This window comes from Balaenoptera physalus, assembly GCF_965194825.1.
Source record: "Balaenoptera physalus genome assembly, chromosome: 2".
Classification (NCBI taxonomy): domain Eukaryota; kingdom Metazoa; phylum Chordata; class Mammalia; order Artiodactyla; family Balaenopteridae; genus Balaenoptera; species Balaenoptera physalus.
The window spans coordinates 179101144-179125554 of record NC_138883.1 but is presented as its reverse complement, the minus strand read 5'-3'; the positions used below and the strand labels follow the sequence as shown (position 1 = coordinate 179125554).

Sequence of the window (24411 nt, the reverse complement as noted above, 5' to 3'; positions counted from 1 at the left end):
CAGCTTCAGGACAGCTGAAGGAGGCGTGGTGAAGCCTCACCTCTGACACTCAGGCCGACTAACGAATGAGCAAAGTTCTCACCCACGAAGCTTGACCTTGAGTATTCAAGTCAGAAAAACACCCGAGATATGAATAACCAGACATCTTCAGCCAAACTAAAATGCACTTCTAGATTCATGGCTTAATCAACGCTTCTTCCTGTTACACAAACCAAAGATAATTATTTGTAAAGTATACTCAAATATACTCAAATACACCTGTTATTTACACAGGTGTGTCCAACTTGTGAAAATTCATGGGCACTTTTCTCTATGTGCCTCACTTGTAAAAGTTTTATCTATATCTGTACATACATTAAATATGTATGATGGAAATTCACATACATGTATGTGTATATATATATAAAACAATTAACAGAGATAATGTCAGGTATTGATAGGTCCTCAAATAATGACAAGAGGTGACATTTCAAGGAACTGCTATTTGCAACCATCTAACAGCTGGAAACACCTTCTAGAAAATAATTTAGTTCCAGCAGCAACTGCTGATGAGTCATCAAATACAGTGAAAGGCTTCCCTCCACTAGATTTCATCTTCTCATTAACTGAATTTTCATAAAGATTTGCTTGGATTTTAATGTTGTATATACTTTTACTTTTAGAAACACATGGACATTTTTTAAAAAAGAAAGAAAAAAAGAGAATTGGAAGGTGAAAGGCTACCGGGACACTGATGCCTGGAGGTGCTGGAGCAGTTTCAAATGTTTCACACACTTGTTAAATCTTACAACCTACCACTGCCTCCTATGAAAAATAATGGTTTTGTTGTCAGCCAAGTGAAACAACCCACAGTGTCATTTTATGAACAAAACTACCTGGTGTAAATGGTTCTAACGTTACCTGGAGCAGCCTGAAAGAGACTGGTAAGTCAGTGCCACCTAAATTAACCAGGAGTCTTTTCTGTACCATCTGGTACAATCACAGAAGAATTCTATCAAGAGAAAGACTACAGCCTAAGACAGAGTAAAAGCGTTCAGGTCGATGCATTTGCCTAGATTTCCTAGGTGGACCCTTTACTGGTACAGCTGTAAGGTAACGGGAAACATCCATAAGCAGTTACCCAGCACAGTAGAAAGAGCAACTTCAATGAGATACGAAAACCCGCCCACCTTCACAGCCAGTTCACTCACCCACACCCACCCCGACGTTTAAGGGATCAGCATGAAGGGCCTGCGAAAGCACAGAGTCTAAAAGTCTTCTGTCTACTTTAAGACAAACGGCATCAAGAGGGCGATCGCAAAATGCAAACGCAGTGAAAGCAGTTCCTCTCCACCAGAACACAGCGTTCTCTGCATTCACAGCTTAAAGCTCTGCATTTGTCAGACCTCACAGATCTTTATTCCCGTCCCCGCACAAATCCATCCCCGCACAAATAACCAAAGCCACAGAGATACAGATCTCAGAACTCCGGTGAGAAAGCACTACATCTAGAGTCACTAAGGCTCCCTAAACTCTGCCCCATACTCTTCAACAATCAAAAGCGTTTCACACAACATTAACACCATGGAAACAAGATAATACAGTTGCACAAAATATGCCAATTTTCTAAAGGCCTCTCAATGGACCAGAACTCTCCGGCTCTACAACCAGTAATAAAACCGGTTTACAGCACCACCACAGCCATGCATCGCGTCCAGTGCTCAGGCAGGGTCCACGCCCCACAGGCCCAAGGGTCACTGCTCCCCCCCGGAGCCTGCCTGGACAACCTCGCCCCTGCTTCCTGCTACCACAGGGAAAGAGACCTGCCTTCCTGTAAAACCCAACCACCGTCCGCACCACGCCCTCCCAGTTTCTGCACGCCTTCAAACCCTACGCCGTAAATAATCAGCAAACACAGCTACCCTCGCTATTTGCCTTTCGAATCATGTTCCATTGTGCTTTGCTCAATTTTTAGGTAGTTTACACTTAGACGTTAAAGTCCCAAGAGGAAAACTAGATATTCTTCTTCTTTGCATCTGCCCAGAGCTTAACGTTGTGCCTTTTAAATAAGAGGTACTCAACAAATCTCTGCGAAACAGTCAGCCAAAATCGTTAAGTTCCGTACCTAAAAGGTATCGTTGAACCTGAAAACGCTGCCACTAAAGAATAACAAGTTTGGCTGCAACTGTCACCTGTAAGCGGAATCTCTAGTCCTCCCCCCGCCCAAGACCCAGCGTGTGACCAAGAGCCGCCCTCGCTTCACGTGCAGAGCCCCTCTCCGACTCAACACGTTTAAAACTGAACGTCTTTCCGCTACTTCCCAAACCTGCCCTGACCCCCGCACCCTGGCATCCACGCAGATGCCCACGCCAGACCCTCAGAGTGGCTCCCCGCCCCCCTACGTCGAGCCAATCACCGCGTCCCGTCATCTTCCTGAGGTCTCTGGGATGAGCCCACTTCCCGGCCTGCGCCGCTGCGACCGGCCTCGCTGTGGACCTACAGCTGCCCCCCCTGCAATGCACTGGCTACGGGCGACTAAGGGGCGATCGTTAAACAAGAAGTATGTGTGCGGCACGTACACACCCACACACACCTGTCCTAAAAACTCGTTAGCTCCCTCCCTACCTGAAAACTGGCTCTTAGAATCTAATCTAAAAATCCAGAATGTGGCGAGAAGACCGTGGCCAGTGCCGCCCCTCCTCCCTAGCTCACCAGCTCGCCCGGGACCGCGTGCCCCTTCACGTTCAGAGCTCCGGTCTCAGATAAACAGCAGGGTCCTGCGGCGGAGCACAGGGAACTACACTCAGTATCCTGTGATCAACGGTACTGGAAAACCATATGCAAAAGAATGTGTGTGTGCACATATATGTGTGTGTGTGTAACCGGGTCACTTTGCTCTACAGCAGAGACTAACACTGTAAATCAACTAGACTTCCATAAAAAAGATTTAGAAGAAACAAAACAGGGCTCCAGTCTTAAGCACCTCTAGTCCACACCGCGCCAAGCTCTGTCTCGGCTCCCACGTACACTATCGCCTCTGCCCGAAACCCTGTTCCAGGTCCCGCGGGCGGCCGCGCTCAGCCTCTGTTCAGTCGCCGCTTCCGCAGGCTGAGCCCTGGACCAGTTCCGCTTCCTCCGCTCCGGCTACGACCTGCACCTCCTGTGCCCTGCTGGGCTCTCTCCTCCCAGCTCGCGTCCGACGGCAGCCTTCCCTTCAAACAAGAGCAGAAACCCTGTCCGTCGTACACGCCACCGCACTCCTGCAGCACAGTTCTGCTGAGTCCACACACATCAACACTCACTCACGTGTGAAGCAGTCCTGGCCAGAAAGACTGCCACAATTTTCACCCCGAGCATGAACGTTACCAAGCACCAAGCGCCATCAAGACGTTACTAAGTACTCAGCAATGGTTAGGCTGCAAGAGTAGTTCAAAACAGGGGCCCAGCCCAGAAGGGACTTACAACTGAGATAGGGAAATAGCTTCTACATAAAGGTACTCAACTAACAAGAAGGTATTATATAAAGATGAACAAAATAATCCACTGCTGTAAGTTAGTGTTGGAAAAAAAAGGGAAAATAAAAACAGAAAAGAGGGTCTTTGAGTTTGATTATTAAAAGATGAACAGAATATAAACAAAAAGAAAGACAGTGGAAAACTCTGAGGCACCCAATCCTGCGGGTGTATGTAGTTACAGGATCCCAGGTTTACACGCATGCAAAGGTCTGATTGGAAGGAAAGGGGTTAAAGTTCAATGAGACTAAACTGATCACACAACCAGTTTACAGTTTTAGAAGGTTAAAGCTGAATACCTAGAGAGTAGCACAATATGAAAAACAATGAAATCTGGGCAAAGGGATTAAAAACTTGATCTGATTAGGAATAACTGCCCGAACGTTGGACCGTGCCAGCTACTGTACTTCCAAGTGTGTTCTCTGACTTCAAGCCCTTGACAGCCCTCTACCCTAAACGCTATTGTTACTGCCTCAGTTTACACATGAGGAAACTGAGTCTCAGAATATTGACAACATGTTCAAGGTCATATAGTTGGTAAGTGATAGAACTGGGGCTGGATTACAGCAACTTCAGAGCCCTTAAGGGTCCATGGAGGAGAAGTCCTCTTTGAAAACAGTGTAATGTGGGCAGTGTTTTTAAATCTGGTAACAGGGGACAGGGGACACCGAAGGCTGCATATTCAGCAAAGCAGCAGCCGCAGTGCGCTAAGTCAGAGGTGAGCAGACTTAGACCAGAAGGACAGCAACGCCATTAGAACACAAGAGGCCAGGGCAGTAGAATGTCGGGGCGGGGGGTGGGGGGGGGTGGGGGGTGGGAAGCAGATCCAAAAGTGAAAAATAAACAGACGCTGGAATTCAAAGATGACTCTACAGCTCCTAATCTTAGATATGAAAAGAACAGTGATGCCATAAACAGGAACTGGGTACATTTAAAAGTGGGCCTGTTTTTCCACTTTAGTCTTTGCATGAGGTCAAGATGAGCGACCCACGGGCAAGGTCCACCAGACAGTGGGGACAGCGGCATCGGAGCTTGCTGAGAAGAACAGGCGAGATTCATCTTATAAGTACTAATGTTATATTTAGGTATATTTCTTAAACCAAAGGAGACATGTTCTAATATTAAAAAAAAACTAACTGTTAGCCAAAAAAAGGGAAAAAACATTTAATAACACACTTCCCCACACAATCCCACCTTCCCTAAGCGGCCCTAGCAACAGCGGTTCTACATGTGTCAGCTCAAGACAAAAACTCCCAGCCACCCACTCATCCCCTACCAACGATTCCACACCCAATGCAGTATCTTTGCAGCATCTTTTCGAAACACAGAATATTGAGACCATCTGCTGAAGTACATGTGGAAATTTTAGCCACAAATTAGGCTTTCAACTTACTAATGGTAGCAATTTTTTAAAATTCTAATCAATTTAAGGCATTCCAAACAAATAAGGATTTCTATTAAATATCAGGGAACCAATGATGGATTTCCATTAGCAATTTTAGGTACAAACAGAAGACATCTGCAGACGATACAAAAAATTAGAATTGAAAATGTCATCTGATCTCCGTGTCTCCACGGCTAGCTACTCTCAAAACAGACAATTTTTTAAAAACAAGTAACAGAACAAAACATGCAGTATATCTTTCCTGCTGATGATCATTTTAACACCGTATATGCCCTTAAAAGGCTAGAAACATCCATATGTAAAAGCACATTTAGAAAAAGATGGAAGGATACAAATTCACATTAGCAATTGCTTGTGGGGAAGAAAAGGCAAGAGAACTGGGAAGGGCAACAAATTATGCTTCAACTTTATCTACACTGTTTCCTTTCTTTCATTTAAAAACAAATCTGAAACAAATATGCCAAAATGTTAACATCTGTTAATCTGGGGTGAAGGTCATATGGTACTTACCCTGGTCTCTTCCCCATTCAGTATTTCTGAAATTTTACCCAAATTATTCAAAAAAAAAGGATCCAACCTCTCACCTAATGAAAATACCACACTGAGCACGTCTGACCTGTCTTGCCTGCATGACCCCAGCTCCACTGGGTGAAACTCACTTCACCAAGCAGCCAGCTTCTATTTGGGATGTATTTCTTGAAACACAAGGGCCTAATCAGCAGGTCTGAACCCTGGGCTCGGTACCCGGATGGAAATTCCTCTATCTGGTGGGCCTTAACCACGGTGAGTCCTCCGCGGCGACAGCCAGGAAAGAGCACTGGCCTCCGTGTCTCCTAGGGGAGCTGAGAGGAAGATTCCAGAAGGAGGAAGAGGCTGCTGGAGACAACTCTGGATAAATGCCCTCCCCACCCTCTCCCCACCCCTCCCCTCCCTCTCCGGTCCTCCATCCAAGGCCCCGCCAGGCGCCCGGCAGCACAGGGGCACACCTCTGGAGCAGCGGCCTGGGCTCCTATTTGCTCACTATGAGATGCACAGCACGTTCCGGAGGAGAGCCACGCATTCGCTCCGCCATCCCTCACCCAGAGGGCAGCAGCGAAACAAGAAGCAGGCAAAGCCGTGCCCTCAAGGACATGCTGCCTCCTCTCGGTCTCTTAATCTTAAGATGCCCCCCCACCCCCCATCAAAGCCAAAGAAATTCAATCCTACCCGTAGCGAAACGATCCCGTAAGACTATCATGACGTAGGATGCGGTGCAGGTCAGGCCACCTGAATGGACAAAGGCCTGGGAGCCCCGGCTTCCCCGCTGCGCCCAGAACACAACAGGGGCCGGCGCAGCTGCGTCCGGGCCAGCAGGGATTCCAGACAACGAGGAACTGATGAACTCGTGCATCTTACATTCCCCCCACTTTTTTTTTTTTTAACCAACAAGAGATTCATTTTAGCCACTGCCAGGATCCCTTAAACTAAGAGAACCAAAATACACCAAAAGGAAACACCACTGTGCACCCACGCCACACTTCTGAGTTTCCGGAAGACTAAGACATAAAGAAGCGACACAACGATGCTGCAGCTCACGTCTCCGGGAGCGGACTCCTCTGAACGCGGCTCAGGCAGAAAGGAGACACGTGGGGTTTCCAGTGCTCTGGACTCTAGATTAATAACATCAACAGAGTCATGAAGCTTCTTAGGCTCCGGACCTCTAAAGGCAGGCCAGGGCCCAGCCAAGGCGGGGGGTGAGGACCGAGGCCTGAGCAGCTCCGCCCCGGGAGTGCTGCACACAGCAAGGTCACGACTGTCCATGACAGACGGTGGGCACTTGCAGCGAATCCAGGATGTCAGCACAGACCACACGGAGGGCGACACACGTCCCGGGACACGGTCCTACGATGCACGTCCCGGGACATGGTCCTACGCGTGACCAGAGTAGGGGGCGGGTAGGAAAGAATAACCCGTGGGCCTAAATACGACAGGCTTTGCAAGTCCCAGTGTGGGAGAGCCAAAGGATGGACGGCAGGCCATGCGTGCACCGCAACACGGAACGTGGCGAGACCGTGAAGGGCAGGGCGACCAGCAACGGCGCCACGAGACCCCGGGAAGGAAGACCTGCCGGCAGCTGCTCGCTGACGGGCCGCAGAGACGGGAAACCGGCCCTGCAGGGTCTCCAACCACACTGCTGTTTAACAAGGAAGAGCAACCGCCACTTGTGGACCTCCGATCGGTGCCAGACGCGACACCAAGGGCTCTCGCCACCCTCGCCTGAGGCAGGCACTGCTGCCAGCCGGCTTCAGGCGAGAAAACGGAGGCTTAGAGTAAATAATGTGCCTTCGTTCGTAAGGCCAGCAACGAGCAGAGCTGGAATTTGAATCCAAAAATGTTTAGCATATTATTCAGCCTTGAAGAAGGAAATCTTGCCATTTGATGATGTGGATGAACCTGGAGGATACTGTGGTACGTGAAACAGGCCAGTCACAGGCAGAGGTGCTACATGGCACTGCTTCTGTGATCAATCTAAACAGGCAGACTCACAGAGCAAAGAGTGGAGCGGTGGTCTCCAGGGGCTGGGGGCAGGGGGACGCAGGGAGGCATGAGACAAAGGGTACAAAGTTTCAGTTATAGGAGATGAAAGTCCCAGAGATTTGCAAAGTGTAGCGCCTACAGATACAGCACCATGCAGTATTCTTAATCTGCTCAGAGGGCAAATCTTATGTCAAGTATTCTTACCACAACATAATAATACAGAGGGCAGGAAGAACCTTTTGGAGGTGATGGCACAGAGTGTACCAATGATTTCCCAGATGTACACTTATCTCGAAATGTACACTCATTAAATTGCAGACATCGAGTACATTCAGCTTTTTGTACGTCAGTCACACCTCAACCAAGTGGTCTGCAAAAAAATGCTTCTGTTTTACAGTCTACATCCTTAACCATTAAGACATACGTATATGGCCTTAAGGTCTTCAGTGACCAGGGAAATAAATACCAACTAAACTAGGAAGCGAGTAGGAGAAAGAGGCTCTCCAGGACACGGGGACTGGAGGTGTAGTCACCATCCAGAGCATCAGCCCGGCAGCCTCACGAGGAGGCGTCTGGCCTTGAAGAAGCTAAGTGTAGTTTAAAAAACCGTAGAACCTAGTGTTATGCACATTCTCGTAAAAGGAAGTACTCGACTGTTCCCGTAGATCTGCTGGAAACGCGCGTAAGCCCTGACGCTGTCGCAGGCAGACGCACGCTTCACTGGGAACCACAGGCCAGAGAGGAATTCCAGCTCGTGCTGCCTCAGCTCAACCTTCCAGTGAGCTCTGCCCCCTTGGTGATTAAACAGGGATCTGAGGGGAACCCACGGTGGACATGCAAATGCTCTCTTCCTGGCCATTTGTAGACGGCCTAAAAATGTCACAGTCGGCTTCAGAGGGAAGAGCAGCTGAAATCAACGCTAACTCGGAGACATTCAAACATCCAGAGGATGCCACAAAGCAAGTGCAGACTGACTCCCGCAAACGAGGCTCAGGTGGGCTCAGTGGACCCGAGCTCGCTGGAACCCTGGCAGTTTGGAGTCGCTCACACAGAAAGCACGGCCGGAACCCAGAAGATGGGCAAATCCATGGGGGGAGGGGGGGGGTGCGTGTGTGTGTGTGTGCGCACCAGCAGCAGGAAGAGAGAAGAGATGACACCGTCTGAGAAGCCGGAGAACTAAGCGCCCCATCCGGCCATCAGCTCACTCAGTCTCCGCCCGAATCCGCATCCAGCCCAGCCCTGCCGCGCTGCCCCCCCGTCGCCCCCTCACCAGTGTCCCCCCGCACGGCGTCGGGGCCCTCCTGCCCTCCCGGCCTCACCACGCCAACAGGGAGAACTACCCAGCGCCCACATGTGGCCAGGACATCTCCACAAGGTCCCACAGACTTGCTCTCAAACTGACGTCTCTTGTGGAGGGTGAAGGGTGGGCATAAAAATGCCACATCTTCCCGGAATGTCCATTTCACACAATGGCAAGTGACGTTTAACCTATCAGATCAAACATAAACTTCAGAACGATTTTGTGCTTGTGGTGGGCTACTCCTTGAAGAGCCCTCAGACTTCTCCCGGGGAAACTTCTGTCACTGAGGGCTGCGCTTTGGTGGAAAGTGTTAGCGCGCTGGCCGAAGTCGGTCAGACTCGTGCTTGTCCAGACTAAGGAGCCAAAGAAAGACAGACTGAAGATGTATAAAGGAGAGAAGAATTCCGGTACGAGTTCAAATCATATGACACTCTCACACTATCTGCTCTCTGATGTTTAGAAGAACAGGTGGCGTGGGTCTGAATCCAAGCTTTTACCACTTCCTAGTCATATGACTCAGGGCAAATTATTTAACTTCTCCATGACTTGGTTTTTCCCCATTTGCAAAATAAAAATGACAGTAACTTAAAGGGCAGCTGTAAGAATTAAGCATAAATATCTAAGGAGAGCTAGCTCAGCAAAGTGCCTGGCTTACAGCAAGGGACCGATAAACGGCAGCGATTATTTGTCAACTCCAAGCCTGTCCCAGTCTGCTAAAGCGTTCCAAAGCTTTTATTAAGTCCACAACTATTCTCAGACAGGAAAATGTCTATTCTGATAAGCAGTCCCGCCTCAGCAGTCACAGTCTGTCCCTGAGGGATATTTTAGGCTCCATAGGCAGAAGAGTAAATTTAATTACCCAGTTCGGGAGTCCTCTGGAGGTCAGAAACACGGAGGACACCAGAAGCCAAAGCAAAATCACTTTGTCATTTACAAAGTGTAAGACACTGCCCTGAACCCAAGTTAACAAATCTTAGTCCTGAAACCATGGGCACCAGTAATGAAAGAAAGCACTGCTGAGGACACCAATCTGAAATACACACGAGCGGAAGGTACCGGACCAACTAGTGTGGGAAGAATCCCACTGTTGATCGCGGGTGTGAGTCAGTTCCCAGGAGGGGTTTCACAAACGTACAAGTGTTTATATAGCCTTTTGTCATCCAGGTACTGAGTATCGGTGCGTTCAGCAGTCACTCCAATTATGAGAAGGAATGCGGGGAGGGAGGAGCAGCTGAAAACCAGCCTGACCTGAAGCAGAAGGACCTGCTCCAAGTCACAGGCGGCCCCAGCAGGAACCCGGGGGAAAGTCTGCAGGTCAGGACTGCAGGCATCTGCCTCTCCTTCTTCTCTCACCCGAATCCCACAGACGCTCTAGTTCCGTTTGACTTGCCCCTCAGATGACCAGTTTTACCTACTGCTTTCGCTTTTCCAAAGAAAACTTTATCTTCTATCATCCATTTCTCAGCACTATAAATTTTTAAGGGGGAAATATTGCAACCCACAGAGTGCCAGTGACAAATTTATATAAACGGTCAACTTTTCACCTGTTTTATTGCACCATCAGCACCTTCAAGGCAGGATGCCTTATACACTTTCAAATCTGCTCTCGGAACACAATGTAAGATGTGTAAAGGGATAATTACATGCAATAAATACATTATTCTAGAGGCAAGAAAAATCTTGGTTTAACTCAAAAAAATTCCAATTCCTTTAATAGCACCAAGATGTGTCTACTATTATATTTTACTTCAAATTAGTTAAATTACTTTAAGAATACAACAAAAGGACTTTTCTGTTAATAGTTTCCTTTGGATTTACTTACTTCTACAAACCAGTGCAATTTAGCTTGGTGTTTCAAAGAAAAAGGACAGACCAATTTCTTCATCCTGAACATACTTGAAAACCAGTGTTGAAAACTAATTTTTTTTAATCAAACATTTAAGCTGCCTTTTCTCTACTAACTACATCTCAAATAATACACTTTCTCTTTATTAAAATATCCTAATAAATTAAAAAGGAAGACAGAATTTAAATATCACGATTTTGCAAACCCCTAATAAAATAATGGATCTAGGCAATGATTATCAATGACCGTGAACATCACAGAGAGACAACCAACACTGCCTGAATCCAGCTACCAGTACACTCAACCACCTAGGAAGCAATTTTGCCAAAAAAAATAGAAACTGAATCAAATCAAGATCAGATTAGCATTTACAGGAAATAAAAGAACAGAAGAACAGGTTAAACCACACATTAAATTGAGAGCATCACAACAGGTTACTACCTGTTCTAATTCTTCTTAATTATGATGTTACCAAGCAAATATTTTTTGATACACGCACAGGACATTTCTTCCAAGTCTCTTTGTGATTATCTCCGTCTAAAAAGATGAGAAAAAGCAACCAAGTAATAGCATGTTTGTGGATGTGTTTACTGTGTTAAGACAGCAAAATGCACAGCTTCATATACGTCTGGAGTTGCTGATCTCAGAAATATTTGCTTTCCTAGTGTTACTAAACTTTCTTTCACTGGGAAAAATACAGTCGAGCTGAGCCAAGAAGTGGCGTCCCTGCTTCTAAGAAGATCGCTTTAGGAGTAAGTAGGCAAAGAAGCTGGGTCTGGTTCAGCACCGCCAGGCAGACATCAGAATGAGGCGCTGGCCCTCGGCTGTGCTGGAGGAGATGCTAGGTGCCAGCTCCTTGCTCTCAGGGTCCAGGAAATCCTAGGACTTCTCAGGCACCTTTCAGGACATAAAAACTATTTGTGCAACAACGCTGAGAGGTTGTGCTTTTCACTACACTGACATCTGCACGGATGATATTCAAGCCAGGCCGTGTAAAATCGCTGGCACCTTAGCACAAAGCAGGGCAGGGGCACCAACTGTGCAGGTCATCACAGCAGTTCTCACCAAGGGGAACTCAGGGGGAAAAAAGCACCAGTTTCACCTAAGAATGTCCTTGAAGAAACGGTGAAAACTAACAACTGGGTGAAATCTTGACCCTTGAATGCATGTCTTTTTAATATTCTGTGTGACAAAGTAGGAAGTGCACATAAGAACCTGAGCTGTCCACTGGAGAATGACGGTCATCTCGAGGAAAAGAAACTGTGCCAGTTGCTCTATGTGTAAGCTGAACTAGCTGCTTTTTAAATTCCCCATAGAGTAGTATTCTTATATAAATAACTGGAAGACAAACTGAGTACTGAAAGTTGCGTATCTGGTAAACATTTTCTCAAAACTGAACCCAGTGAGCCAGACGCTTCAAGGAAAACACCTGAAATGTTTGTTGCCAATAATAAAATTCAAGCTTGCAAGCAGAAATTCAGTTTTTGGAAAAATTATACCTGCCGCCAGGAACTTTCATGAAAGCTTTCTCAGTACTCACAGATTCTTCTGATGGGCTCACTGGTGATCCTACAAATGGGTTTTTTTTTTTTTTTTCAAATGGTATCATAACACATGCCAATATTTGGCAAATTTATATAATTCCATGAATGAACATTTTCTCAATCAAGTATGGGTAAAAAGATTCAAAGTATAAGACAGACCGATAGATTTAAATGTAACAGAGCGAGAAGACTTTATTGATTGGGGTTCAGCTTCTACTCTGCAACTCAACTTTAAGGAACTACCACTTACAGAGTTTCAGTGTAGGATCAAAGAATGATTATCTAAAAAGAATACTAAAATACTCCTCTCTTTTCCAACTGCAGGTCTGTGTAAGGTGGGATTATCTTCATATATTTCAGCCAAACAATAAATCACAACAGAGTGAATACAGAAACAGATACGAAAATGCAGCTGTCTTTACTAAGCCAGACATTAAAAAGAGCTGCAAAAATGTAAAACGATGTCACACTTCTCAATTATTTTAATAAAGTTATTTTTCATAAAGAAGTTATTTATGTTAACATATAATGGGGTTATTATTTTTTAATGAATTTATAAATAAAATTTCCTGTTGGAAGTTCTAACCCAGTAAATACTAATAGATACAACCCACACAGAAAAAACATCCTTAATAATTTTTAAGAGTGTGAAGTGGTACTGTGACCAAAGGTTTGAAAACAACAGCTGTGAGAACTGGAGTCTAGGTCAAGGCCATGCTTCTTCAAAGCTCTCAGACATGACTTTGATTTCTCCTTGGAGCAAAGTTGGGAGCCCAGCAGGAGCCGGGTGACAGGGAACCCAAACTACTCCACATCGTTACAAGTCAGGATCAGGGAAGTGAGTAGGAGAACGGCCTCTGGGGTCCTGCAATGTTCTTTCTTCACCTGAATGCTGGTTACACAAGTGTGTTTGCTCTGTGAAAATTCAGTGAGCCGCACACTTAGGACAGATGCATTATATATTTCTAGGTATACGGTGTACGCATTTTTCTAGGTATATCTTACACTTGAATAAAGTTTTTAAAATTCACGGTATAAGATGCATAACGATTTCTGCTTTGTTCTTCCAAACCCACGATGGCTTTCAACTAACCAGAGTCATCATATACAACTTACTTTGGAAAAGCCTGATGAAAATAATTCAAACATTTAATTTAAAAACCTCAAGACAGACAACTGTAACTTTTCAGGGTTAAGAGCTATATACCATCTAGGTCAGTTTCCTTACCAAGATCAGGAAGAGAATTCTCTGCTTACTTCTCCAGTTTTTTAAACGACAGTGAAGTCACAACAAATTTTTTAAAAATGAAATCAAATATAATTTAAAAAAATGAAGTCTCCCAATTAAAGGCAAAACTAAGGATGAATTCCCTTTAGGGTATGAAAGTGATCAAGGGGCCGCTATCTCTGCTAATCTTCAACGCATCATCGCAAGTCTAGACAAATGCAGCGAGGCAAGAACACACAGAGAGCAAGAACTGGAAGGAAATGACAAACGGCCATTATGTAAAGGTGAAATCATCATCTTCACAGAACACCCAAAAGAAAAGCTGGCCACTAAAATACCATAGATGGCTCCCCTTGCAAAAAAATTAAATACAGATAAATACGTCAGTGCCAATTCACAGAAAGGGAAACCCACACACTTAATAAGCATCTGATAAGATACTTAACTGCACTAGTAATCAGAGAATTGCAAAGAAGAGCAGTAACATATGTGCCCAGACGCCCCATCTGTGGCATCAGGTTAGAAAAAAATTATAAGGTCAGAAACTATCAAGTGCCAGCAAGAACGTGGGGAGTGTAACCGAGCCCAGCCAGCCCAGCTAATCACCTGGCAGAACTCAAGGAAATTACAGCTATGCCTGAGAGAGGGTGCTGTGAGGAGAAAAGGGGGAAACGCAATAAATTAACACGAGAGGCTCTGCGAGGACCAGTGGTGATAGAGGGCCACTAACCCAGCTCTGCACACCTGATGTGGGAGAGGGGGTCCCCATCTCACACGCCCCTTCACTGAACCGGCATCTCCCTGTACACCAGGCCCTGCGCCCGTGCTGGGGACACGTTAGGGCAGATCAGGTCCCTGCCCTCAGAGTTGACGTTCCAGTGAAACAATAAAGAGGAAACAGATAAAGCTATGGTTAAGCGTGTGATCACTGCTACAATGGAAATAAAATGGGTGATTGTGACAGGAAGTGATGGGAAGGGAGGGGCTACTACCCAGGGGATGGCCAGAGAGAAGGCGGCTCTCAGAGATCCGTGGGAAGAAAGTGAGCCAGGCATCCAGCAAGCTTTGGAAAGGTGTCCAGGAACTGCATCCCGGGCATCGAGTTCAGTCACCGTGCTCCAGGGGAGGCTGCAGACGGTCTGAAGGACATCCGGGTGCTGCCTTGTAACTGAGCCCCAAGGAGCCACCTTTAAGATTCCTGTCCTATCAAGTAGGGACTACGGTGATTACAGCTACGGTCCAATATATTTTGACCAAAGAGTTCAAGCTTTTTAGAGGGGGAAAAAGACACCAGCGATGTGAATGCTCTATGTCTCTAAAAACGTTTCTGGAAAATCATTAGGATCCACAAAATTTCCCTTCATTCACTAAAGAGAAGTTGAGTACTCATGTATCCTTCCCATAGCACACGGCAGGGAAATGAGGATACAGATAAAAGTTTCTGTCCTCAAGGAACATACCTCAACTTTACAAGGTTCGGGATTCTAGTTATTTCCTTCACTAGTTGACTTTTATGATTAAAAGCCAGCGTTTATTGCATGCTTGCAACCCTCCAGGCAATGTCCTACGAGTTTTTATACACATTTGAGGTCACGTAACACTCCCAACAACATACTACTACATTATTTCCACTTTAGAAATGAAAAACCAGAGGTAAGAAAGTTGCCTGATGTCAAAGAAGGAATAACAGGCAGAGCAGGCATTCAAAGCCTGGGTCCTTCACCACCACATTTATACTCCCCCCTGGAATCTTGCCAGTGGTTTTCCCCGGACCAGAAGCATTGCCACCCGTCACCCTGGAACTTATTAGCAATGCATATTCTCAGGGCCCACCCCCAGACCTGAGGAATCAGAAACTGTGGGAGCGAACCAGCCCCCTGAATTTTAACAAGCCCTCCCAGTGATTCTGAGGAACGATAAAGTTTGAGAACCTCAGCCTAAAGTTCTCATACTCAACTGTATGAATGTTAAAGGTGAAATGACTACCATTTTGAAAATTCCAAAATGCGAAATTGTGACCCTATTTTAAAAAAGATCAAAATGATATTAATTCATTTCCTCATTACCCACAGCACGGCACCTCCTCCCCCTGGACTCTGTACCCTGATTAGACCGTCTAAAAAATAGTCAACTCTGATGGGCCCTACTGGGGACTGAGCTACATTCCAAACATGAAAGGGAGCACAGAGGTCCAAACAGAATCTTCACAATTTAAATCCCGAGCCATATTAGGAAGAGGAAAAACAAATATTTTGAGTATCAGCTGCAGAAGCTTGGCAAACCTTGGTCCATGGCTCCACAACCCTTTTCATCCTTGGCTACACTCCAAATTTTTACAACCTTGTTTCCACAAACTTCCAAGTGCCAAAACAAGAAGTTTACAACCCTCAGAAATGTTTGATTCTCATGATTCAAACTGCTGTTAAGTACACATACAGAGGCACTGTCTTGCAAAGAGCAAGCTTTTCATCACGAGTAAAGCTAATCAGAGGCTTTTACTGTACAGACTACAGCAATAAGTGCTAAAGTTTTCCCGGCCCCTTAGCTGGACCAGCCCTCTAGGGCACCCTACCCGACCCTTCTCTTTTCAAAGCAATATTTAGACCAGTGCCTTCTTTTGTCCCCAAATCAACTGCCCAATATGAACACCCCAGCTCCGTGCGTATTCAAGGTTTCCTATTTCTAATAACGCCTTTTTCCAAAGGGAATGGCAGACCGAGTATCAGAGGTATGTTCAAGCACCTACCATAATTCGAGAACCTATCATATGCCAAATAACTCTCTTCAGCCATTCACTTGCATACACAAGTCATTCATTTTACCAAGTTCAGGATTCTACTTATTTTACATAAATTTGAAGCCGGCAGCATTAAGCAGCCCAAGCCTGGACCATGGGGCGGCTGTGAACCTGACTCAGAATGCTCCCTGACTCCGGGAAGCCCACACTCAGGCAGCTTTTTCATCGCCAGGCTGCTGACACCCGCCCACCGCCCGGCCACGCTCCCCCAAGGGCGGGCAGGCCCCCAAGGAGCTTCCTTCCTGGAAGGAGCGGCACCTACTGATTTTCCCCTCCCAAACCTCCATCACCTCCCCTGGGGGCCAGAGCTGGTTCCAAGAAGCAACCACCAAAGCTCTCCTGCCCACACAAAGCTCAGCGGAACTGGATCATACAGACACACACCAACCGCCTACAGACCTTCTCACCTGAGTGCTTGCGCTGCCTTTTAAAAGTCCAGGGTTTTCCGCAAAACATCTCACAAAATGCAGTCACCCTAACCAGTCCTTACTCTGCACTAACCCTGCCATTTCTAACCCGAAAACGGCACGGCATTTTACCAAAGCCGCGGCTGTGTTTTCTCATCTCCTTTCTGTAACCATCGGTGACAAGCAATTTAACCAGTAACCAGGCCAGTAACAAGCAAGCTCTCGCCACCCAAGGGAGAAAGAAAGCTCCCCGCTCTTTCCTAAGTGAAGCTGACAATCATGCTTTCCCAAAACAAGAGAAAGATTTACGAAGTGAGCATTCAAGGAATAAAAACTGTTTTATGTGCCTGGAAAAAGGCACATTTTTAACTTAAGTATTCGTTCATAGCAGGTATCAAATAATCTTGCTATATATAGCCACTTTATCCTACCTCTTCGTTTAAAGAATCAGTAATCTAAGAGGGCAAAGCATAAAGCCACGCTCAAACAGTTCATCAGAGTTCACACAGGATTTCAACAAAACACACACCATTAAAAACAAACCAGTTCAAGTGTACATAAATAAGGACCAATAAATTCACACTCTGTTCTAGGTTCCTGAGCACAGCAAGAACCAGAGAGTTTTTTAGCTGTTGTTTCTAAAATTACTAACAACTTTCCTCACTTTAAATTAAGCTGCCATGTCCTTCCAAATAATCTCATTTAATAAACCTGACTTAAATCACTGATTGCAATTCTGTTTGAATTTCAGTGATGACAGTTGCAGCACATTTGTATCTTTGTCAGTGAAATGCTATTAATAAAAACAAAAAAAACCTGATTGAAATCTCCAGTAAACAGCACCCAGTGCACCATCTAGTGGAAGCTGTGTAATGTGGTAATTAAATCTTTTTTGAAGGGTAGAAACCCTGAAAATCGCATGGGGGCTACAGGCCCTAGCTAAGAATACAGGTAAATACCCTACAAACAGCCTAAATCTCTTTCCAACCTCCCACACTGCAAGAGGTGCTAATCAGAAGAGATCTCACTTTCTGTACAAATTAGCAGATGATAAAGGCTTCTTTATGGAATGTTCTGCTTGGGTGCTAGAAATTTTAATTTGACCAGAGGAGTAAAAATTAAGTAAAGAACTGATGTGTATAAAATTGATGACTAATAAGAACCTGCAATATAAAAAAACAAACAAACAAAACAACTAATACTAAACTTTCATTGGGTTATTTGTATGGAAATACGTTAATATAAATGTTTCAGACGTTACGTGAAATTTCTAAAAATCTTGTATGTTCTGGTATAATGTTATAAGTCATAATTCTAGTTATTATTTTAAAATGTATATCTCAGAAATAACTAAAAAAAAAAATTCTTAATGTTCAAAAAAAAAATTAAGTAAAGACATTAATGCAAAAACAAATAAATGAGTAAACAGAATCAGAGCCGAACGGACAAGCCCTACGTAAGGGATGCCTTACATGACAAATAAGTTATGTCAAAATGTACATGTTCCACCCAGCAGAGCACCTGCCATGAAAACAAGATGTTGCTTCATGATTAAACAGCTCCATTCAGTAATAAGTAAGACATTTCCATGTTCCTGATGACTAATAAATTTAACATAACCTAACAACTCCCCGGGTTCCCCAAGCCTTGACATCACTCAAGGGGTCCCTCTCAACTACCCATCTAACCCCACTTGCCGTTAACCCCCAAACTCCCTTGGGTTACTCCCATCAAGGAAGAGATGATTTTTACATGTTCGACACTTCTAAATTTAGAGTAAAAACTTCCTGAAACAAAATCGTAACCAAAATGTATTACACTTCAGTTTTACTTGCCTTGTGAATATTAACTAGTTCAATTCAGAAAGCAGTATTCAAGTCCAATGCGAAACCAGAGATGCAAACAAAGAAGATAAGATTTTCTAATGTGGAAAACCTCCCAAAACTTAAAATAGAGATTTTTCACCTAGCACCGGTTTTCTTACCTGTGTGAAAAATCACCTTTCTGGTGAAATTCAAACTATCTTAGCAACCTAGGAGGGGGGAAAAAAAAAAAAAAAAAAGCCTAAGAATATTTTACTTGGAAATAACCATCTCCACCTCTGACTGGTGTACATGGGAATCAAATCGGTATGCAGAAGCTTGCTTGATGGTGGGAACCTTACTGGATTGTGCATTAAACCCATAACAGGTATATAATCGCAGGAGTCTACAGACCTGGGGCAGAATTCCCTTCATCTCTAGGGCTCTGAGTTTACGTACCTGCAAAATGGGAGTGAGGTGCTCTACCTGCTTCTGGAGAGTAAGAAGATACCAATACTGACGCAGGGCAGTGAGCTTCTCAATTCAAAGACCTAAATGCAGTGCACCTGGAAGGGAGGACCTGCTCCAAGAGTCGTCACTATGCCATTTCCGCTAAAACTCGTGACCTTCCTTTCACTTGTGAACAAATGGTGAATGAGAAAAAGCTATTACGCAAATCAAAAGGTAACAGCAATTCAAGGTGCTTCATTACAGGTAAATCACATCACTGTAGTTAACTGCCTAGGACTTGTCTGCAAAGTATTACTGCGTGGGTAGCGGGTGCATCCCTAAAACCTAAAGCCCGGAGGCTGTGTTTAGAAAGGCTTTTTTTTATTCGAATGCTAATGATTAAAAAATAAGAAAAAGAATCTCAAGTCTACACCCACCCACGAGGAGTCACAGAGACAAGCTGCCAACCCCAGACTCTTGCACACTAGCTCGGCATCGCCATCCACGTTGCTCCCCTCGTCCCCACCGCACGGCCCGCACTGCAGCCCAGACAAGGGTGAGTCACACTGTTGGGTCTACTTGTCACGGAAGAAAAAACCCCGAATAAGTTCACGTTAAAGGCTGCTTTGAATTTTAAAATAATAAGTAATAAGTAAATCATATTCCTGGCTAAACGCACTGCAAAGGGCCCGTGTCCACGAAGGCTATAACTCACACCACCTAAATACAGACACCTTTCCCGCTTTAAAAAAAAAAAAAAGCCACTCGGCTTATCGCTCCTCATCAGCAGGTCCACTGCGCCGCGAGCCGGACTGACTCAACTCCGTGTCTCCCCTCCACCTGCAGGGCTCCCCGCCCCCCCGCCCCGCCAGGTGCAGCGGCCGCGCGCTCCCAGCGGAGGCGCCCCGAGGCGGGCGGGAGGCTCCGGGAGACGCGGACCTGCCGGCCGCGGCGGCGGGAGAGCCAGGGAGCCCGCCCCGCGCCGCGCCCGGGCTCGGACAGGCGCTGCAGCCCCGGCGCCCCTTACCTGCTCCGGGCGGCCGTAGCTGCGAGAGGCGCGCTCGCTCCGGCGCAGGCAGCCCCGGCCGAGGAAAGGAGGCGGCGACCGCGGCCGCCGCGAAGGACAATCAGCAGCCTGCGGGCTCGGCACCGCCGCGGCGGGCGCAGGACGCACGAGCCCGGGAGCCCGGCCCCCGCTCCAGCCCCGCAGCCCCGCGGCGGGGCGGGGTCGCGGCCGGAGGGGAGGGACGGGGCGGGGCGGGGCGGGGCCGCTCTGCCCGTGGGGCGAGAACGCGGCGGACGCTGTGTAAGAGGCGCCTGCTGATTGGCTGCGATAGGGGCGCTCGTCTCCGATTTGAAGACAGGCTCGCCAGCAGCGCTCCCTCATTGGTCGGTACGTGGAAACAAAGCAGAGCCCTGATTGGTGGCAGCCCTGTAGCTCCTCTCCTCCTACCCCAATCATCGAAGCTCCGCCTCCGCCCGCTCCGCCCCCGGGTGGCTGCAGAACCAGCTGTTTCGTGGACCAGCTAGCTGCCTTCCTTAAGGGAACCCCGGATGCCCAGGTTCCTTTGCTAGACGCGAGCTTCCTTATTCCACCAAGAGTCTTTGATTTCCGTATGAACTTGGTGAATAGCAGCTAATCTTTAACATCGCTTAGATTTAGAGCGACCTCTTGGGTGTTTTTCAAAATGCTGCCTAAGATTCACAGGGAAATTGGCATATGCAAAAGGAAGGTGTGAAATGTTTTCACCCCTGGCGAGATTATGCTGTTTTTGTTTTTGTTTTTTTTACCTTTCCGTGTTCCATATTGAACGTGTATTACTTACATAATTAGAAAAAACAATGTTTAATAGGAAATGAATAAGGTACACAGAATGGTAAAGGCAAACTTTGAGGATATCCGTGGGAACTAATCCTTCCACAATAGAAGAAAATACAGTAATAAACGCAACACCTGAGGGCCATCAAAAAAGTACATTCTGGTATCAGCCCCCTTCAGCTGTCTTAAAGAACTTTATAAATATGACTGAGCTGTCTTAAAGAACTTTATAAATACTCTTTCCATATAACTACTATTTACCCAACATATAGTGTACAATGAACTGCCCAGTAAGCAGATTCATAGCAAGAAGTGAGAATACAAAATACACAATAAAGATTTAACCAAAAAAGTAGACTACAGAAAGAAATTTAGAAGATAAACTGGAAAACTCAGCTAATGGAGGGAATTTTAAGAAAGAAAGGAACGTGACAGCCCTCGGAGATGAGACTTAGATTTTGAAGACTGAAGCAGAGGGAGGAGAAGGGAGTGAAGATGAAGACCTAGAGTCATCTGAGCTCTCAGACCACGCCAGCCAGTCTAGAAAGGGGACGAAGTATATCTCACCGGGGAACCACACTCGCTTAACCCTCTCTAGCTGCTTTCCTCTTCTATTTGTTCTTTTTGTCATTCCCACGAGGTTCAGAAATAGGCTATTTGAAGTGAAGCACTTCACCCAACAGCTCCATAAATTTTATAGTGTTGAGAAAAAATGGAGATCGACAAAAGTCAAACGTAAGGAAGGAAAGGAATGTTAAGGTAAACATGAACTTGAAGTGATGTAAGGACAAGAAACCTAACACAAAGAATGAGACAAATCTTTTTTTCTCTCATTTCTGGAGAATAAGGTAAAGCTCTTTGGAGGACAGAGTAACCTCATTACCTAACAAAGCCTTTTTTATAGAACCCTTGAAAGAAATGGAATTCTAAACGATAGTCTGAAAATATGTGTCCCAGAGTATTCTGAGAAAGAAACTTAGTCTTGAGATCTAGTTGTGTTTAAAAGAAGAAGAAGGGGGTGGGGAGGAGGGAGGGATGAGAAGGGCTTAGCACTCATAGTAAAGTTTATTCTGCAATAACGCCTAAGATTCTGTCACTAACATTCTTTCTTTGAGATTAAGTAATTTATATCAAAGATTACTCTTTTATTCACTTACTCACCAAACATGTAATCAATATTAATTACCAAGTACTACTAGTTCCTGCCATGAACTAGGCACTCTACTAAGTATAGTCTTGAACAAGACAGACTGGAAGCTATTTATCAGTTGGAGAAGACAGATAATGAACCAGTGAACAGATAAAGTTACAGAAAGGGATCAGGGCAAAGAAGGAAACAGTGACCTGAGGGATGGGGGAGTGACTTTAATTAGGGAAAAGAGAGAGGAATACTCTAAGGAGAAATGCTCTAGGAGAAATGCTAAGAGTTGAGGTGCCACCTAAGTGAGAAACCACAGCTCTACAAAACTGCAAGGCTATGACATTCCTGGTAGAGGAAACAGCAGGGCGAAGGCCCTGAAGGAGAAAGAAAAGTGATGTGTTAGAGGAACAGAGAGAGGGCCAGGTGGCTAGGCTGGTACAGGAGGGGTGGTCCCAGACAGGGCAGAGAGGACGGCGGGGCCTGGTAGGCAATGGTGAGAAGTTTGTATTCTACTGCATGGATTCCTGATGTGTTGATCAATACTTCAAGTGTCAGTGAAAAGTAGGTCTTCTCTCCACTTCCCCAGGTGGGCCGTTTTCTTCCAGAAAGGGGCAAAGGAGATTTCTTTCTCTTAAGTTGCTAATATTGCAATCAAATCATTAACTTTTTAAATGGGCGTTCATTGACTAAGTCAGTCTATCAAGCATAGATCTATGAAGAGCACACTATTTGCCAAGGACAGGCTGGGTGCGAGACACAGACCCGGGTGGAGCTGTCGGCAAACTAGCTCTGCACAGGCGCTGGGGGAACTCAAGGGAGCTGTGGGAGCACAGTCCTGAAGGGGATGAGGAATCGCTAAATCAGGAGTCATCCCAGTGACAGGGGACAAGGTTCCAGATCCAGGGGCAAGAGCAGATGAACACTGGGCAGCAGGCAGGAGGAAGGGAACCTGAGGCGAACCTTAGAGACCACGGCACAAAAAAAATCAACTCTCCGCACATCACAAGCTTGCCTTGCACGGGTGGACCCGGGAGGTGGAAACAAAAACCCAATGAGTGACAACATTCCGAAGGCATGGGGGCTGGCAAAGTATGAGAATTAATAAGCTGATCGCTGTTTCACATCGTCATCTCCTTCATTTCTTCAACAAAAGTCATTAAAATTAGTAGATACCCGCTTTTCACTATGACATTCTTTTTTGGATAGCAATGGGTTAAGAGTGTTAATCCTATTTGACCAGAATTAGGACAGAGCTAAAGCCCCTGGGGTAGAGATCCGTGCTGCTAGTTCCAGCCTTTCCCTGTGCTTGTTGGTGCGCTCTTTCTCAGTTGAAGTTACAATTAGCAGATATCCATAAGGGAAGAGAGCCAGCCCCTGCCAATCAGAGGAAAGGCTGGGAAATGTTATAGAATCTCAGCACATCTGGCTGATGGTGCGTCAAAAGATACAGCAACTAAGAAATTTAAGAATGCAGTCTTTGCAATGTCTGACACAGTACTTCAAAGCCACTGAAAAGTAATTCCTCTACCCTAATAATAGAGTTCAAAAATTAATTATAAAGATAGAGGGGTGTCTTATAGAAGCCAAAGATTGGGCTGGCCAAAAAGTTCGTTCGGGTGATATTGTGGGAAAGCCCGAATGAACTTTTTGGCCAACCCAATATAAGCAAAAATAAGCCAGTCTTCAGGAAGGCTAGGAGCCAGAGACTGAAAAGCGATGAGAAACTCAGCTGAAGTTTTCTCTGTCTTCAGACCTGCCTCTCTCTACACTTCTGCTCTATTCTTCTCCAGAAAACAGCTTTCCAGGCTCCTGTGTCCATAAGTAAGAGTAAAGCCACCCCAGACACACACACACACACATGCACACAAACACACGCACGACTGAATCAACTCCCTTGACCCAATCCCAAGTTCCATGGAGAGAAGATATAACTGGCCCAGCTTGGTCTCCCCCTCCCCCCACATCACCTATGGTGTAGGGAGGGTGGAGGTCACCTGTGGTGTAGGGAGGGAGGTCACCATCCCTGTTGATGGGCAGAGATGTCCGTGTGAACAGGCACTGGGCAGATGACCAGAGAGGCCTTCATTGCGTCCCCCAGTCAATGAGACTCCATTCTCTACTCAGTGACAGTCTTCCCCTGTCCTTTCGCACTGACATAGAGGCCCCCAGGCCAAGGCCAGTGTCCTCAATGGTGATTGCCGGCTTTCTTGATATCTCCCACTCCAGGTGGCTTCCTGACACCAAGTACCCTTGTCTCTTCCAGTTTCAAGTTGCCTTTAGCCTTCTACTAATTCCAAATCCCCCTACCTGGAGGATACGTCTTGACCTCAGTGTATTTGAAGAGCGAAAGCACTTGCCAGGTTGGTGACCTTGCTCTCGGCTCTGAAGAGACCAGCGTGTAGAGCAAGCAGAACCTCAGGGCCGGAGGGAAGCAGAAGGCGAAACTGCCCAGCACCGTCCCTTCAGCGCGCCCTCGGAGGGAAGCCTGCCCCTGCCCCGATGGAAACCTGGCGGTCTCATCACTGCGCTGATGGCTGTTCAGCATTAAAAATCCTTTGATCGGTTTAAGCCACAAGATACAGTTTTAATTCCGAAATTTTAATACAAATGCCAATATTTTGATCAACACTTCGAGCTTCATTGACCTGAACTTGAAACATCCGA

At 46.0% G+C, this 24411-nt stretch overlaps 1 protein-coding gene and 1 long non-coding RNA gene across 4 annotated transcripts in view; one reads left to right on the top strand and one right to left on the bottom strand.

Annotated features, from left to right (window-relative positions):
• Positions 1–20025, bottom strand: part of MPP7 (MAGUK p55 scaffold protein 7) — a 261809-nt gene extending 241784 nt beyond the window's left edge. The window contains exons 1-2 of one of the 3 annotated variants that reach the window (XM_082448953.1): positions 19815–20025; positions 18520–18567 (exon numbers count right to left, since the gene is read on the bottom strand). The gene's annotated coding sequence lies outside the window, so the exon portion shown is untranslated. The remainder of the gene's footprint in view (positions 1–18519; positions 18568–19814) is intronic. The other 2 variants (XM_082448952.1, XM_082448955.1) reach the window with 2 other exon arrangements.
• The window catches only part of LOC309654645, a 619568-nt gene that overhangs the window by 566445 nt on the left and 28712 nt on the right, over positions 1–24411 (top strand). The gene's annotated exons all lie outside the window — the stretch shown is intronic.